Source organism: Myotis yumanensis, unplaced genomic scaffold (genome assembly GCF_028538775.1).
Source record: "Myotis yumanensis isolate MYYU_CA2020_CCGP unplaced genomic scaffold, mMyoYum1.0.hap1 SCAF_1, whole genome shotgun sequence".
Taxonomy (NCBI): Eukaryota; Metazoa; Chordata; class Mammalia; order Chiroptera; family Vespertilionidae; genus Myotis; species Myotis yumanensis.
In genome coordinates this window covers 18,190,145-18,204,650 of record NW_027223752.1, presented here as the reverse complement: position 1 = coordinate 18,204,650, position 14,506 = coordinate 18,190,145, and the positions used below count along the sequence as shown (strand labels likewise).

Here is a 14,506-nt window from a genome sequence, read left to right as displayed (position 1 = left end):
TGTTAACTCTCACTGGGAGCAATCGAGACCTTCCAGTAAAACCATTTCCTGCTTCCTTTTGTTCACCCGAAAAAATGTGTATTATGTGTGAGGTCATGACATCCTCTGGTACACAAGAAAAAAACATCGACGGTGGTGAGGCCTCCTCAGCTTCCAGCAAGAATAAAGGAATGGGGAAGAGGAGGTGTAACGTACTTGCTGTCAGATGTGCTCAGCTCCCAAACAAACACACCTTCTATGTGGGTCTGGGTGTCAGGTACGAGCCCAGCTGTTCAGAGGCCACTGGACTGGGCTGGGTGATACCATGCCTTTGACATATTGACCAGGCCAGTTTGGATGCCATTCTCTCAAGGGGGACCAACTTCAACACAGCTCTTCCTCTCCCGTCTCCCTGGGAGGTGCCCCTGCTCCGAGTTCCAGTTGTTCCCTTGAGCCTAAATCTATGCCATTAAACAGAAAGTTCTTGTTTGTGCTGCGCGTGGTTGCCACCTCTCGCGGAGCTGCGAGCTTTGAGCACAGTCAAGACTCAGTCCCTGGTTAATGCCAAGATATCCATTTAAGAATTCCTCTGCCCACACCACATGCGAGAGTGAGAGTGAAATAAAGGTGGACACATAAATAGATGCACTCCAGGGAGAGCGTGGGCACAGGACAGCATCTTCCGTGGGGAGGAGCCGCTCCCTCGCTGCCCTGGGGGGCCGGGTCTGCCAGGTTTCTGCCCGGAGACCCATGTGTGACTGTGTATTCTTACCCAGAGTGCTGTGCACAGATGCCTGCTCATCTTTTCAAATGCTATTTCCCTTCTCCTTCAACCAGGAAAAAAGTCTTTAAAAGATTTTTTATATGTTTTGGTTGATTTTTTTTAGAGAGAGAGGAAGGGGGAGGGATAGAGAGATGGAAACATCAATTGGCTGCCTCCTGCATGCTCCCTACTGGGGACTGAGCCCACAACCAGGGAATCCAACCGTGACCTCTTGGTCTATGGGCCCTCAACCGCTGAGCCACAAGGCAGGGCAGGGAAAAAAGGCTTAATTGCTGGTAGGTCTTAACACTTGCTAATCTCCTTTCTAATAAGGAGGATAAGCCACAGGCTGCGGACCTCCAGCAAACAGTAGTAGGAGCCAGTGAGGAAGACAGAGAGGGAGGTGAGACTAACCCAGGAGAAGGGGTAAGAGAACCCACTCCAGCAAGCGCCCAGATGATTTTGCACGGCAATAAAATTTCAAAAATAGTTTCAGGGACAAGCATAGGTTGCCAACTTTTGGTTTTGCCAAGTAAGGATCCTGAACTCACGATCGCGTGCTTATTTTCCTCTTTGCCTTGGACTCGGGGAAAGGTCATGTTTGACCACTTGCTTGTGCGTATATGTCCGTTCCCCCCACCCGCACCCTCACCCCAACCTCAGCGTTACACTGTAAGCTCAAGCAGCCCATGTCAGAACTCCCTCTGCCCTCCACGCAGGAGGCCCCTTGAAACAGACCGGACTGGATCCAGAATCTGAGAGTTATTACTTATTTCCTCATTTCACTTGAGAACTTTTTGCACTTCCTTATCTTCCTTCAGAGAATTTCTGTGAAATGGCCTTTCTAAGATGACTTAACTACGAAGCCATCTCAAAAAAAAAACACACACCGAAAAACAAAACACACATCTAATACATTGGATTCATTTCAACCCTTGATAAGAAAGTAGTATATATATATATATGCTTCTTGTGGAAATGAATTCTAATGAAAGGGTGTATTCGCACTTTCAGCCTCGGGGCCTGACCTACAATGGCCAAGAACGCATGTGCAAAGAATGTGAATGCCTTCTTCTGCAGAAGCAAATGACCAGAGACTTTCCATCCATTCATCTTGACATAACCTATCCACAGCCAGCCAAGACGACTGCTCTGAAGGAAACCAATTTGCAGACCCTGGACCAGAACCAGGACTTGCAGCAACAACTAAGGATTTAGATGAGTTTAGTTTCTGAATTCTTGGGAGACAATGGCCATATCTATTAATGTGTCCTGCACAATGCCCATTTGCCATGTGCAGAAATCTCCCTTATCCCTTCACACCAGCACTCTCGATCCGGCCTCCTCATCCCTCACAAACAGCTTGCAAAGGGCCTTCTGGACAAACGAAGGAATTCACAGTCACCGTGTTATCTTTCAGGACACAGAGACTGACTCAAAAATGTTTCAGATGAATTCTCAATTAAATAAAAATGGGTTTTAATTTCACTTCCCATTATCGGGCAGGACCATACACTCTTAAGTAAGGACAATTATAGTCATTTTAAGAGCTACTCTAAACGGAGTGTTTTCTATCTGCCAAACACTCTGCCAAGTATTTTATGTGAATTATTTTATTTCGGCCAGGCCGGCATGGCTCAGTGGTTGAGCATCGACCTACGAACCTGGAGATCATGGTCCGATTCCCAGTTGGGGCACATGCCCAGGTTTGGGGCTCCATCCCCAGTAGGGGGCATGTGGGAGGCTGCCAATCAGTGATTCTCTCTCATTATTGATGTTTCTATCTCTTCCTCTCCCTTCCTTGCTGAAATCAATAAAAATATATTTTTAAAAAGAATTATTTTATTTAATTATCACACTGTCTCTATAAGGTAAACATCATTCTCCCCATTTTACAGATGGGGAAATGGAGGCACAGGCGCTTACCTTATTGCCTAGGAATCCACAGCTCAGAAATCACACCCAAAGTCACTCAGCTAAAAAGAAGAAGGACTGGAACCTGAAAGCAGGGCTTATATTCTCACCCTAATATCCACTGCCTCCCCCCAGGGACCCTGGGCCACTTCAAGAAAACCGGTCCTACCACAGGCCACAGCTCCTATGGTGTGTGCCCTTTGCATCTCTTCTCTCTCTCTCTCTCTCTCTCTCTCTCTCTCTCTCTCTCTCTCTCTCTCTCTCTAGCAGGGGCTCTAACTTTGGCCCTGGGGTCTTAACGACCCCTGCAGCTAACCACCCAAAGTTATTCCATCCAATTAGACAAACCCATTTCTCTCAGGATAGTGGATGCCATTCCAAAATGGCTCATGATGGACCAAAACTCTGTACTTGTTTTACATAAACCGAGCTCTTCAGAACTCACACGTTTCTTTCATCTGCTTCAGTTTGTGAGGACAATGGACTACCGTCATCATGGGAGCTGCTCCCCGATTCTGTTGATGTCTCCTTTTGTCACTTCTGTGGCCCCCCGTCTCCCTGTATGTAGAATACCAACTCTCAGCCTGCCACATGAACAAAACTGCAGTGACCAAGTGAGATAGTAAAAATACTTGGAGAAAAAACTGATGCCTTCCGCAATGAAGGTGTGAACACCACACCTTTTCCAAACAGCACAGGTTCCGGCAAATACGGGGCACCGACAAGGCCAAGCTTGGTTGGGTCCAGAAACTCTGTTACATATATGGGGATTTCCACTGAATTCAAACGCTTCCCAGAAACACCTAGAGCCCTTAGCAAAGGTTCTAACTGGGCAGCCAATCGGAAAAACCCCCGTGGGCCTATGAATCAGTCTTTGGGAGACTTTTTTGTTTTGTGTTTTAACATTTGGGTCCCATGGATGACTCAAGCATAACTTCCTTGGCGTTGAAGGAACTGGGAACTGAGATGAACTGCCCAGTTTTTAATTGCATTTGGCCTCTGTGTACCCCATGTTGTAAGTTCCCCATTTGTCGGGGCACCGTGAGAACGATGATCTGTCACTGGCTAGTCTGAAAGCCTGGCTGGTTAAGTGTCGACCTATGAAGCAGTAGGTCAAGGTTGGATTCCCAGTCAGGTCACATGCCCCGGTTGTGGGCTCAATGTTTCTCTCTCCCTCTCCCGTCCTCTCTGAAATGAAATATATATATATAAAATTTTTTTAAAAGAGCTTTGGTGTCTGAGAAGTTTAGGATTCCTAAGATAAAGGGTTCTAGCCTTCTAAGAATCTCAAACTCACTCTCTCTCTCTCTCCCTCTCCGCCCCCCCCCCCCCGTGTGTGTGTGTGTGTGTGTGTGTGTGTGTGTGTGTGTGTGGCTTTTAAAATGGCTTAAATAATGAGAGCATCACAGGAAAACATATGGAATTGTGTTTGTTGACTACTTACATACCCTCTACCCTGTCCAGCTGACTCTGCCTCTGGATGCATCAGACTCCATATTGAACATGGATTCCCCCCCGCCCCCCCACCCCCCCCGCCCCAGTTTCCTGGAGTCTCTCATTTTCTCCATTGCATTCATTCAGAGGACAAAAAAGACCTCGTAAATGTCATTTCATATTCCAAGCAATTTGCTATAGGCAACTACACCATTACATTGTACAAATAAATTTACATAAATCATTATTAGAATGCTTTATCTTAGCAACATTATTTGGTTCCCAGAGCACAAATTAAATGCATGCTTAAAGCAGAATATTTTAAAGTTATTCCTATATTGTTTATGAGATAGAATTAGAAATTTCCTTTTTCTTTCATAGTGGAATTGTTTTTGTTTTCTTTGTACATTTAGAAACCACATCTATAATTTTCTAGGGAGGGGATGAGTTCTTGAAGCAAGCAATGCAATCGATGAGTCTGCCACATTTGGTTCATTTTCAGAGACTGTTCCCTTTGATTCCATGGGTTTGGTTTTGAACACTGATTAGGAAGGTCAGGAACCAGGGAAATTAATACCAGCTTATGAGTCGATGGGTTTTTGTTTGATGTTATTCTGCAAGCAAAAACTGGTCTTTGGTTGTGGTGCGGCTTTTTTTTTTTTTAAATAAACAAATTTGTACATAAACTTCCTGAAAACAGAGCCTGGTTTTTCCTAGCTGTTTGTGTTGGGAGGGTGCCTGTTTGGACCAACTGCATAGCACATGGCAAGTCTTCACTGGCTAGAGTTCGACTCCACCCTAGATTTCTAAATGCGGTCTTTTCTCCCTATGCAAAACGCATGCCGTCTTAAAGCCAGCTGCACCGTCAACAGCAGGGGAGTGGGGACGGAAAGGGACTGGCGGGAAGTCAGGAGACACCCTACAGCCCTGGTCCTGCTCCTTTTCAGTTTTGGAGATGCATGGGGTGATCTAGTATCTTCACTGCTTGTCTGGGTCCTAAGAGGCTGAACTCACCGCTCAGGGCTGCAACCTTCCACCAGCTTGTGGTCTGGGAATAGAGTCCCAAGCCTGTGTCAGGAAAGTGCGGGCCCCATGGGGCCAAGGGCTCAACCTCGTGCCTACGAGCACAGTGTCAGGCCTGGAATCAGAACCAAGTGCTGTCCCTTGAGAGCCGTGTGATCATGAACAATTCAATTCTTTCTGCCTCTGTTACCTCATCCTATATAATAAAAGGCTAATATGCAAAGTGTCCCCTCGAGAGTTTGATGGAGAGACCGGTAGTTCGATCGCTTGCTATGACATGCGCTGACCACGAGGGGGCGGCGTGGACCATGGCGGTGACCAGTGGTGGTGGTGGCGGCAGGGCGCTGGGGGAGCGAGGGAAGGAGGAGGCAGGGAGGTGGGGAACCTGATCAGCCCTGATTGCAGGGCAGGCCTAGGGACCCTACCTGTGCAGGAATTCTGTGCACCGGGCCTCTAGTCTGAAAATAAAGAGATTACTCGTACCTACCTCACAAGTTTGGAGATTGAACGAAGCATCGGAGGCAAAAGCTTAGAACAGTGTCTGACGCTTAGAAAAAGCTTAGTAAATAGGAGGTAATCATCTCAAAAGATGACCAGTGGGGTCAAACTGGGGTGATCACATAATTTACAGGCTTCTACACCCAGATGTTTCTGGGTGTGAAAGGGAGGACTGTATGATAATTATGTTGGGTTAACTGACGAATGCTAGGACAGTCCTGGGCGTGTGTGACTACCCAGACGCCAGCCCATTGCCATTCAAGATGTGATAAAGAAAGTAAGTAACAATTGTATCTTAAGATATTTTACAACTCATACCTTTCAAAGCGCCTTCATACATCTTATTTGCACCTTTAATAAACTATGTAGCCCAGCCTGTATGGCTCAATGGTTGAGCATTGACCTAGGAACCAGAAGGTCATGGTTCCATTCCCAATGCCTGGGTTGTGGGCTCGATCCCCAGTCAGGAGCGTGCAGGAAGCAGGTGAACAATGATTCTCTCTCATCATTGATGTTTCTATCTCTCCCTCTCCCTTCCTCTCTGAAATAAAAAAATCTTTTTTAATAAAATAAACTATGTGAAAAAATTATAGGGCTGGGTTCCTGACCAAACACGTGGCAAGCATAGAAAAAGTAAGGGGTTTCCCCCAGTGACACAGTATTACAGGGACTGTGGGGGCCCCAAGCAATCCTCTGCTCTGCCCTACTTCCCAGCCTCGGGGAAGTGAGACAGGGTCATGTGACTAATTCTGGCCAATGGGCTGTGGATGTAAAGCTGGTTTGGGTCATTTCCAGGCTAAGGCAGTTAAGAATGAGTGTGTGTTCTCAACTTTTCCCCCCACACACATTGCAGCAGCCAGGAAGCCGTGTTTGAAGATGTAGGTGTCACAAGAGGGAGGAAGCTTGGAACCTCAGAACACTGGCTACAGGCAGGCACACTGGTGGCTGCCGATCCAGGCTCTGCCTCCAGGAAGGCCCAGGCTCCGGAGTCAGCTGGACTCAGCTGCAGGAGCACCTGAGCATGCAGGACAGTGGCCTGTGGCCTGACAGGAAGAGCAGGTGCCTCAGAAGACAACTCTCAGCACTACCTTCAAGACCCAGGCCAGCGAAAGCCGCCACTGCTTTATCCAAGAGCAACCCTGGAAAAGAGCCAGGCGTGGGCAGCATGTCCTTGGCCATCTCGGGGTTAATCAGGGCATGTGCTCCCCATCCCTGACTGTGGCCCCTCACGCGGCCCTGAGACTCCCCTGACTTCCGGCTTTCGGAACTCTCTAGATACGCTCTCGGCATCAACTTATAAACACGTGTCCTTGGCTTATGCTCCCTCCCTGTCAATTCCACTCCTCAGCCCAGAATAGCACCTTGTGAATCACCAGGTACTGACCTCACACGATCCCTGGTTCATCCCAAGACTCCTGCCAGGCAGAGCTTGGAGGGAAGGGGTGCAGGTGTGTAAGAGAAGAGTCAATAATCAGGTAGACAGGCAGAGGCCGGGTGTGGACAAACCCAAAGAAGCAGAAAAGGCCAGCAAAGTGGCAGCCAAAGCCAGGGCTGGGGTGACAATTACCGCTGTCCCTGAAGGAAGCTGCCAGCCAAGGCCCCACCGTAACAGGGCAGGTGAGAATCAGGGTCCTAGTCCAGGCAGCCAGGGCCCCCGTTACCTGGGCTCACTGCGGGCTCATTCCCATCTTCCCACCCAGGCGCCAAGCTACTCCTCTCCCCGCCTCTGGCCTAATGATCCACAGTGATAAAGCCCAGCCCACGCCCTCCCTCTTCCATGGATTCTTCCCTAGTTATTTCAGTTCTAGTCCTAAAAGTCTCTCAATTCCCCGAACCAGAGAGCTACCATCATTGCCCAGCCCCAGCCCCAGCCCCACATGGCAACACCATCTGCCACCCTCTCATGAGTGGGTGGGCCCTGGGTCTGTGGCTAAGCTGTGAGCCCCACGTCTGTCCAGGAACACGTATTTTATCCCCATCTGACCCGAGAATACATAACCCATACTCAATAATACTTACGACCTCCATTAAAAGGTATAACATAAGAAAGAATAATTCGAGTAATACTAGTATGTGGTCAGATGAGAAAGAAAATGATTTAGAGGAACTACGGTAGAATCCAGTTTCCACACGAAAAATTCCCAGCGAGGTTCCCTTTGCTTTGTGTGCCTATGAAACGCACCCAAACTTCAAATGAAGATGTGATTCGATGTTTTCATTATCTTAATGCCTAAATTGGATTGACCACATTGCCAGTCTGATCAGCTGCATAAATTGATCATTAAGAAGATTGGGAGGAAGAGGGGCGGATACTAATTGATGGAGACGATCAATTTGGCATCTGCATTTACATATGGAATAGCGTTGGTATTTCATTTATTCAGTGCAGTCACTGTGAGGTGTAAGCGAGCTGGTGAAGACCGACTGTGGTTTACCTGAGTCAGAATGGGTCCAGGAAACCGAGGTCAGCATTGCTCCAGTCACGGGAAGGACAGAGAAGCCTCCATTGTCACCAGAACCGCGGTCTTCTGGGAGATGGTGCTTCTAGTGGCTGGTGGAGAGGAGCAGAAGGAAGATGGGGTTAGAGCAGAGGAGAGAGAGGACCCTCTCAGCCACAATGAATGCCATCTCTGGCCGGGCTCTAAAAGATGCCACACTTCAGTGACAGCGCCAATTGCAACAGCACCTCTTTGTTGCTTGGAAAGTTTATTGAAGCGCCGGGTCTTTCATGATGGAGTGTTCTTGAAACTGCCTCACAGGGCACAAAAGGACCCAGAGATGTGAAAACGCATGCCATAGACACTGGGAGACTATCTTCTGTTACTACAACTGCTATTGAGACATTTGTGAGATCACTTTATTTTACTATGGTTGCCGCTGAAACACTTGTGTAGATAAAGGAGAGACCTCAGAGCACCAACAAGCATTGTAGGCCAGTGCTGAACCACGTGGACCGGCCTTCATCCCCTGGGTAGGCCAGGTCCACAGGCGCAACCTCAAGGACTCTCTATCCTGCTGCTGTAAAAGAAAATTACTCTGGCTTTACTTCTGGGGGAAAAGGTCCCCTCTAGCTAAAGCTCACTAAATGGGCTGCAAGCTTTTGAGCCACAGTTAACCCATAATCTTGCAAAATAGGAAAGTTGGTACATGGGGTGGATTGCATCATAATTTGATGGAAGTTATTTTTCTTTTCTTTTCTTTTTTTTTTTGGCCTCCGCCTCAAGGAAGACAGATCAATAGACGGTCTACTAAAAACAATGGTATTACCCGATGAGGTTAGTGTGAGAATCCTAGGAAATAAATCCACTGAATCAGTGGTTCCCAAATGATAGTCCCTGGAATAGCAGCATGAGCATCCCCATGAGTTTGTTGGAAATGCAAATTCTCGGCCCCCACCCAAGACCACCTGAATCTGAATATTTGGAGGTGAGGCCCAGCGATCTGTTTTAACAAGCCCTTCAAGTGATTCTGATCTTTCATTTCTCCACCCACTCAAAGACATCCAATCTGTTGTTGTAAACCAAAATTATCCTACCCTGATGCATGTTACACTTCAATTAAGGGCAAAGTACTGAGCTGGGGATTTGAAGGAAGATGGAAGGGTCACAGACAGAAGATGATGGAATGGCCACCTTGGAGAAATGTATTGTCCACTGTGGGAGATAAGACATGTATGTAGGTAACTCAAATACAGACAGACTGTGTTATTTCCTGTAACGAACAGAAGGTTTCGGAGGAGACATTTGTTTCTGGTGGAGGTGAGGAGGGGGGCAGATAGGAGAAAGTATCAAGACAATAACAATACTAATGGGCCTTGAGATTTGAACAGAATTTTGACCAGGAGGACCAAGCAATAGCTTAAGCAAAGACCCAGAGAGGAGCAAGCATGAAGTCTATTCAGGGTGCATGGAGTAGCCAGGGCTGGCTGATACTGGAGACACGTGGAAGGTGATCCAGGTGAGACAAAAACACTTTCAAGTACAAACAGGTAAATGCTAGGTGCCTGTGGCATCTGTTGTGTATGTTTAGAAATTGGCATCTAATAAATTAGGGGACTCAAAGGTTTCTGAACCCAGCTTGCTTTTCTGTCCTTTCTGTACTGCATTTTCTAGAAGGGAGCTTAAAGGAGCAACTGTGGAAGGTTTGCCCAGGAGGAAGACACAAAAGAACATTTTAAAGTAGGCACAGGACTCTGGATGTCACTGTAGCCTCAGGCCATTCTGCAAAGGGGCAGAATCTTACCAGACCTAAGAAGCCCCTGAGGACATCTATGGTTTTAGCTTTATAAAACAACCCAAGGGAATAGTGGTGAGCCTTAGTCACAGGGAAAAGTTAAAGGATTGGAGAGGAGAAATGGATGAGGGTAGTCAAAAGGTACAGACTTCCATTATAAATAAGTCAAGGGGATGCAATGTACAGCATGATAACAACAATTAATAATATTCTATTGCATATTCGAAAGTTGCTAAGAGGGTAGATCTTAAAAGTTCTCAGCACATACAAAAATGTTGTAACTATGTAAGGTAATGAATGTTAACTAGACTTATTATGATCATCTCACAATATATACAAATATCAGATCATTATGTCATACACCAGAAACTAATATATGTCATATGTCAATTATACCTCAATTTAAAAATATTGAAATCATGTTTAAAATGTTAAACCGATACTCAAGATCTCCAAGTAGAGAAAAATAATTTTCATGATCCAGAAGGTATGGCTTGCCCAGCCGGCATGACTCAGTGGTTGAGCATCGACCTATGAACCAGGAGGTCATGGTTAAAATCCCATTCAGGGTTTCGGGCTCCATCCCTAGCGTGGGGCACGCAGGAGGCAGCCAATCGATGATTGTATCTCATCATTGATGTTTCTATCCCTCTCTCCCTCTCACTTCCTCTCTGAAATCAATAAAAACAAAATTTTTTTTTAAAGAAGGTATGGTATTTGCTTCTAGAAAACTAACATAAATGGAATGCTTTCTTTCCTGATGCTGCCAAATGAATGATGGGATACTGAAAATGTGTGTGATGTCACACAAGGCTCTGATGGAAACGAAGCTGGATTCAGTATTGGTGATATCTGGTCGCTCATCCCAGCTCTGCCATTTGGCCACTGAGTCATTATGGGCAAGGCATTCAACCCCCTAAACCTCAGTGTTTCCTCAATCAAGAAACAGAGGCACTGGCCCTAACCAGTTTGGCTCAGTGGATAGAGTGTCGGCCTGTGGACTGAAGGGTCCCAGGTTTGATTCTGGTCAAGGGCATGTACCTTGGTTGTGGGCACATCCCCAGTGAGGGGGTGCAGGAGGCAGCTGATTGATGTTTCTAACTCTCTATCCCTCTCCCTTCCTCTCTGTAAAAAAATCAATAAAATATATTTTAAAAAAGAAAAGAACAGAGGCACTGGCTTGCCCCAACTTCTTTGAAATTTAAATAAGAAAATACACACGAAGTTGCTGTGAAAATGATAAAGTTGCAATACGGCACAGAAGTATAGAATTATCCTACTCCTTGGGACATTTGGGTACTAATTAACACTTGTTACTGTGTTTGGCCTTTGAAAATATAGAAATAAAATGTTTCTTATGCCCTTGAGACTCCTTTTAAATATTTGCAGATATAGCACTTCTAAGGAGCAAACTTGGCAGCAACCAAAGCACTCTCCCATGAAACGCTTCACGGCGATATTTTTACTTGTGATTTTGTTTTTAATTTCATTCCTGACCACGATGGGGGATCCAGTTATCTTTCAGCCGCGCCTGGGGAGCACAGCTCAGTCTTCAGCAACACAGACGTATACGATGGCGATAATTTATCATCTCTGCAGTAGTGTCGTCCCAGATGGACCATTTACTGATTTATTTCCATATGTAACTGGCAGAGAGATTAATCAGGCTTCCAACTTGGAAACCCGAATTGCGCTTTATTTCCTTAACTGGCTAACTCTGGACAAGAGGAAGTACACAATCATACAGAAAACCAAGAGTTCCCCTTCCAAAACCTGCTGACCTCCAATACCTTTAGACACAGACACACACACACACACACACACACACACACACACAGCTTATTCCTCCTGTCAACTCAGAGGGCTGGTTCTTTCCTTAGATACTCATGGGCTTCCCATAGGAGCTGAGTCTAGTAGAACTGCGGGCACCATGAGCCCAGAAACGTTAATGCCAATCAGGTCCAGTTGCAGCCACACTCCCCTCCCCATGTGCACGCTAAGGCTCATATTTCTGAGACTGAAGAGATCCCTTTGCCACGGCGCTGCACCCAGCTGGCCCCGCTGTGCAGTGCCCGGGCCCTGGAAAGTATGTGCTTTCTTTTTTCCACTCTTTTTAAGGGTCTGAACTTGACTGAATTCAGCAGCTGCCATAACGTCAGCCAGGCGATGGCTAATGACCTGCTAGCATTGCTCCCAGTCCACCCCCACCCCAGGTCAGCTCCCAGTCCACTTTTATTAATTCTACCCCCCTGATATTACCTTTTAGCAAAGAGTATTAATGGGATTGTTGTCACCGGACAGTGTTTACATACAGATAGCCAGCCAATCGCAACACAGGGCAGAAAGCACCAGCTGACTGTGACATCTCACGTGGAACCCAAGGCTTCGGGCAGGAAGGCTCAGTACACAGGGCCATGGAGATATTTTTTTTTAATCCTCACCCAAGGAGATGTTTTTATTGAATTATTTTTTCTTTATAGACAGAGCTAGGGAGAGAAACACCGGTTGACTGCCTCCCACACTGACCGGGAATCAAACCTGAAGTCTTTTGTTGTACGGGATGATGCACCAACCAACTGAGCCATCAGCCAGGGCAGAACCATGTAGAGCTATCACTGGCTCCCCACACACCTGGGTCACTCACCCCCGAGTGGTTTTGGAACAGTCACTTAGTTTGGGTTCACAATTCTCTTCTCTGTAGTTTGAGTGTACTCTATCAGGTTCCTCCTGGCTCTAAAATCTCGTGATACTATGAATATGGGGGCGGGGGGGAGGGGGAAATCAGCCATCCCCTTGGTTTCTGTGTTTAGATGATGTCAAACAGCCAGAAGTTTGGAAGCCTCTGGAAGTGGCTGAATCGGTCCAGCCACGGGAAGCTCAGTACCCAACAGACTCTCCTTCAGCAGAGAGCATGAGCACTGGAAGGTTGCACAGCTTTACAAGTTTTTAAGAACTCGATGCAATACAACAGTTCGGAGTACTGTTCTAGGGATGGCAAAAGCTACAGGGTGCCGAAGTCATGGACCTTTCTCCTTAGTACACTGACATCTCAGTTAAGAAGAGACACAACTGATCTGAATACAGTGAAAGAAGTGCTATCATTGAAGACAAAGAAACTGTGATGGGAACATGGAAGTTGGAAAAATGCTCCTGACGAGGGGGCGAGGGGAAGAGCTGTAAGGTTGTATGGAAGACGTGGAATCTAAGCTGGGTCTTACAAAGCAAAGATGGGGGTGAAGGCGTTGGACGGATACACCAGCGAGAGCAAAGGCCTAGGGCTTCCTGGCCAGCCCAGGACACGGTATCTGGTGTCCTAGGGTAGCCACAGGATGCTCAAGGGGAAGAGGGCTAGTGGGAGGGAAGGCTGGGCTGGAGCCAGTGTGGAAAGCCCTGGACGCCAGCCTGCAGGCTCGCTCGTGCCCCGTGCCCCGTGTCCACTGAGAACCATCAGAAGTTCCTGAGCAGTCGAGACTCCAAATGAGCTACACCTCAGGAAGTTGATTCTGGCAATTCCGTTACCATTTAGGACTGGTAATAAGATCTGTCTGTACCTTCATTTTTCTCTTATTCATTCCATGCTGCCACTATTTGGGAATCCCTCACATTTATTTTTTTTCCAAATCAATTTCCTGGCCCTTCAAATGGAAGCAATTGAATTTCCTACGAGCACTGCCAGGATTTAAATTTGAATGACTGATTCGGCCTGGGGCTTGGCATTTAGGTGTATGTGGTTTTTCTATTCTTACAAAAGAGTTAAGTAACACGGCTCAGACTGGTGGACTTTTGTTTTGTTTTGTTTTTTTACACTGGAAAATATTTCTGGGTGGTGAAAAAATATATACCAATGTCCCGACTGTTGGAAGGGCCTGTCTGCTCTAATACTCCCAAACAGACAAACGTTGACCTAGTCATTCAAAGTAGCTCACTGAAGCCCTGGCGAGGTTGCTCAGTTGGTTAGAGCGTCATCCCCATGTGCCAAGGTTGTGGGTTCGATCCCTGGTTAGGACACATACAAGAATCAACCAATGAATGCATAAATAAGTGGAACAAAAAATCGATGTTTTTTTTCTCTCTCATCAATAAATGAAAAAAAAATTTAAGTAGTTCATTGAAACGTTACTGATTTCTGGTTTCGGAGCCCAAGATTTCCAGGGCCGCTCCAAGTACTAATAGCAGAATGTGATATAAACCCTCAAACCAATGGCATTTGGCACCTCTGTCCTGGGGGGCCAAGCACAGGTGGTTTCCTGCAGCTGTCACAGAGAGAAGCTGACCACCACAACACACAGGGCCCGAGCCAGGCAAGCCAGGGCACGGGGGAGCAGTCTGCAAGCCTGTCCTCCCCTGGTCCCCAAAGATGGGCTGGAGCCTCAAAACTCCACAGGGATGAGTGTGGGAGTAGGCAGGTGAGACTCTGAGAAAGGGGCTGCTCTTTGGTAAGAGCCACCATTGAAAAAAAATCCCCCTTAGAAGACACAAACTTCACTTCCCATCTCTGGGTGGCTCAGACTACCGACGGGCATAAATGGGAAGCTCAACATTAGTTTCCCTTTGGGTCACCTTATTTAGAAAGGCAAATCGTGTCTATCCACTGGGGCGTCAGATATTCTAGGGTTCAGGTCCCTGATTTATAATGAAAAATCTGTCCCATCCCTCCATATT

The 14,506-nt window shown here is 46.7% G+C and overlaps 1 protein-coding gene across 4 annotated transcripts in view; it reads right to left on the bottom strand.

The window, feature by feature from the left end:
• The window catches only part of FOXN3 (forkhead box N3), a 417,639-nt gene that overhangs the window by 277,601 nt on the left and 125,532 nt on the right, over nucleotides 1-14,506 (bottom strand). For all 4 annotated transcript variants that reach the window (XM_070415047.1, XM_070415036.1, XM_070415062.1 and 1 more), the window contains exon 2: nucleotides 8,047-8,162. The gene's annotated coding sequence lies outside the window, so the exon portion shown is untranslated. The remainder of the gene's footprint in view (nucleotides 1-8,046; nucleotides 8,163-14,506) is intronic.